The following is a 4,413-nucleotide window of genomic DNA, read 5'->3' as shown; positions in this document are numbered from 1 at the left end:
TGACGAAGCGCTTTCCGACGTCCGGGAGATTGAAAACATCTCAAGGAGGTCTACATTATCAAATAATTCGATACGCTACTGAAGGCCCTTGAATTGCAGAGAAACTTAGGAGAGAATCAAAAGAACAACGGAATTGTACTCACAATGATTCATTAATAAAAATCACATTTTTTTTGTTTATTTTGCTTGTAGTTGATTTTTAGCGCCTACAAAAATTTGTTGCGAACAATAGGCTACAGTGCCTACCACATAACAGACTTGATAAGGACCATAATACCTGTAAGAGAGTTTGGAAAAATGTTTGTTGGACAGTGTGATCTCTGCCCATAAGGTTGGACCTTTTGGAAGACCCAATCTCCAGGTTGAAATTTTCTATCTAATCTCTCTTGTTAGCCTGATCAACCATTCGTTGTTGCACCCTACTGAGGTGAAATTTGAGCATCAACAGCTTGAACTCTCTAGTAGCCAAGCTTCTATCCACCTGAATGACCTCAGAACCACCTTATAAGTAAGGCAAATGCAAGGGTGGAAGTTGTCCATACAATGCCTCATAAGGAGTGGTCTTTGTGGAACTGTGGAAAGTACTGTATACCACCACTCAGCAAATACCAAATAATGAGCCTGTTGAATGCCTTGAATCGGACCCGTTACAAACGGAAAGGACGGGGGTCTCGCTGCCCGGTCAGCGAGTCGGGGGGTCCAGGGGGGCGACGCGCCCCCTGGCCTGGGGGTCCGGGGGGGCGGAGACGCCCCCGGCCCGACGGTATACAATGTTATTGTATTGGGCCCTTAATTATCTGTTAATTCTGTATGTTGGGCCCAAGCCTGTTAGGGCGTAGCTTAGCACTATATATAGACGCTATGGCAAACCCTATTCTGTGATTCTGTTCTTGCCTCTCCATAATAAAACTGCTCTCCCTCTTCCCCGTGGACGTAGCCAATTTATTGGGGAACCACGGAAATCTGTTGTCTTATTTTTCGCGTTCATATTTTCTCGTATTATATCGAATTCCGCACAACAGAGCCCAATCCTTTAGAGAATCTGCACAATGGCACCTGAGATAAGTGTCTAAACATCTGTTCACAATCTCAGTTTGTCCTTCGGTCTGAGGGTGGTATTCTGTGGAAGTCTTCAGTGTCACACCTTGCATAGCAAATAACTCTTGCCACACCTTTCTAGTAAAAATGGGATCCATGTCGCTAACAATGTCTCCAGGAATACTGTGCATTTTAAATATGTTCTCCATGAATAGATTAGCAATATTTAACGCAGTGTAAGGATGAGAAAGGGAAAAAGTGTGCATATTTAGTGAGTCGGTCTACAAAACCCATATGACCTCTTTTCCTTTAGACTTAGGAAAGCCGTTAATGAAATCCATGCTCACAATAGCCCAAGCTAAAAAAGGAATAGCTAGAGGTTGAAGCAATCCTTGATATGCAGTCTTGTCATATTTACTCTTCTGTCATATCTCGCAACCTTTGATATAGTCTTCTACATCTCTTCTTAGTCCCTTCCAATAGAAAAGAGAAGTAATTCTCCTATAAATATGGTCAATTCCAGAATGACCTCCATGAACTGAAGCATGCCACAGCGTAATGATTTTAGCTCTTAGGGAGGTATCACTTCCTATAACCGATCGACCATTCCATCTCAACTGCTGGTTCATAAAAGAGAACCCCTTAATGTCGTCTTTCATGATACACAGCTTGTGGATCAACTTTCTCAATTCCGGATCAGAATCCCAACTGCTCATGATGGTTTGATGCAAGTCAGACCTAACAACACCTAATGTAAGTGAAGCTAACTCCAGGAATGCTAGACAAAGAATCAACAACTTTGTTCTCCTTACCCTTCTTATATTCAATAGTAAAATCAAATGCATCAGCTTAGTAATCCATTTCAGTTGGGAACTACTATGAAATTTTTATTTTAATAGGAACTTTAAGGCCCTTTGATATGTTCTAACAATGAAGTGCCTACCAATGAGATATTGGCCCCACCTAGACACATCCATTACCAACGCAAGCAGCTCTTTTTCATAAAGAGACATAGCTTGGTGGTGTAGAGAAAGTCCCTTGCTCAAGTAGGCAACATGTTTTCCTTGATACATAATTATAACTCCTATACTAACATCACAAGAATCAGTTTCCATAGTGAAACTCAAGTTGAAGTTCGGAAAAGCCAACACAGGAGCAGATGTTGGTGCATCTTTCAAATTCTGAAATGCTTTAGTTGCTCCTTCCGTCCATTTGAAACCATCCTTCTTTAATAGATCAGTCAATGATTTACTGATCTGACCATAACCTTAAATAAACCTTTTGTAATAACCTATAAGACCAAGGAACCCCCTGATTTGCTTGAGGGTTGTAGGTTGGCCATTGTTGTACTGCTAGGATCTTCTTTGGATCAGTGGCTACTCCGCCAGCCGATATGTAGTGCCCTAAGTACTCTATACTGTTTGTAGCAAACTGGCATTTGGATTGTCTAGCATACAAGTTGTGCTGTTGTAATAGCTGCAAAGTGATCCTTAAGTGAGCTACATGATCCTCCAAATATTTACTAAAAATAAGGATATCATCAAAGAACACCAAGATAAATCTCCCTAGGTACTTTTGAAACACTTGATTCATTAAACCCTGAAAACTAGGAGGGGCGCTAGTCAATCCAAACAGCATCATCAGGAACTTATAGTAACCTGAATGATTCCTAAAAGCAATTTTGTGGATATCAGGAGCGGCAATTCTAATCTGATGGTACCGAGACCTGAGATCAACCTTGGAAAACCATTGTGCACACCCAAGTTCATCCAGAAACTCTTCAATAATAGGAATAAGGTATTTTTCTTCGACAGTAATCTGGTTCAGAGCCCTGTAATCTACACAAAGTCTCCAATTTCCGTCTTTCTTCCCCACTAAGACAACTGGTGATGCAAAGGGACTGTAACTATGTCATATGAGTCCTTGGTTTTCAGCTCTTTCAGCATTTTCACAATAACATCCTTTTGAACTGGTGAGTATCTGTAAGGTCTTGCATTCACCAGATTTGATCCTTCCTTCAAGGGAATATGGCGTTCAAAGGATCCCTAGAAGGTGGTAATCTCTTCAATTTCCCAAACACAGAAGTAAACTCGTGTACAACCTGTTGTACTTCTCCTGTCACCTCAACTAAAGGTGTGATTTTTGAATCTTGTGAAAACTTCTCTTCTTTAGGAGTAACTTTGATCATAAACAATTGAATCTCCACCTGCTTAATATTGGTAAGAGACTCTGATTCAACTCCTTTCATCTTCAGTATGTTACCCTGTAAGCAGAATGTTCAAACTTCATAGTCATCTGTTTAAAATTAAAAAATATGTCTCCCATGTCAGTTAACCACTGAACCCCCAACACCACATCACATGTACCAAGTAATAAAAAATGACAGGATATGTTGATTCTCCATGATTTATACCATCTATTTAACTGCAAAGGAATTATCTATATAGGCTTGGAAGGCTCTTCTGTGATGAAACGAAGCAGAAAAATGAGAAGGATAAAAAGAGAGTTTGTGAAGGAAACTATATCCTTGAATTTATAAGCGGAACACTGATAGGCTACTCTCTATTGGCATGCAGTTGTGTAGCAGGGGTGCTTCCCTGTTACCTTCTCTTCTTAATATCCTATCAAAAAAAAAAAGAGTTGGTGAATGATTATAAGGGGAGTAGTGGTAGGGCTACTGATCTTTATTGGTATGCAATTATGTATTTAAGCTGACATGCCAAAGGAGAGCTTCCCTGTTACTGTTTCTGCTTAGCGTATTTCTGATGCAAAAGTTGTTAAACCACTGCTTATGTACCGTATCCGCCAGTGATAAGTCCTACATGCTGGAAATTTTTGTTTGTGGAGACGACGAGCATAATCGATTTCTCACAAATTGAATTTTATTATATCAAAGTAAGGACCCGCTTCGGTTTTACAATCTTGATCAACTTGTTTCTTGCTTAAGCAACACTCGTTACTTGAGCACAAACTTGTTTGCTCTCTTGCTTTCTTACTTACTTGGTTTGTTTCTTGCTTAGTTGCATACAATTCAAATGGACCATCTCTATTTATAGGAGGTGACGGAACAATCTAGCTAAGCATATTTTTCTACTCTATTCTAGAATATTCCTTCAACTCCTTAATTCTAGAACTACCTTATCTAGAACATTTCTAGATTATTCTCGCTAGAATACTCATTCTAGAAATCTTCCTTCAATTTTCTACAACTCCAGAATATTCTAGATTTTCTTGACTTGTCTTAAGTACATAATTAAGTTGGTGATGAATTTTTAACACTACATATCTATTCTTCTTCTCTAAAAGCTGAAATTATATTTCTTGCAGGGTGGGACGGCTTACTGTAATGAGTAGATTAGGAGAATACATATAGTC

This window comes from Solanum pennellii, chromosome 9 (assembly GCF_001406875.1).
Source record: "Solanum pennellii chromosome 9, SPENNV200".
NCBI classification, from domain to species: Eukaryota; Viridiplantae; Streptophyta; class Magnoliopsida; order Solanales; family Solanaceae; genus Solanum; species Solanum pennellii.
Note: the sequence above shows the minus strand (reverse complement) of the source record.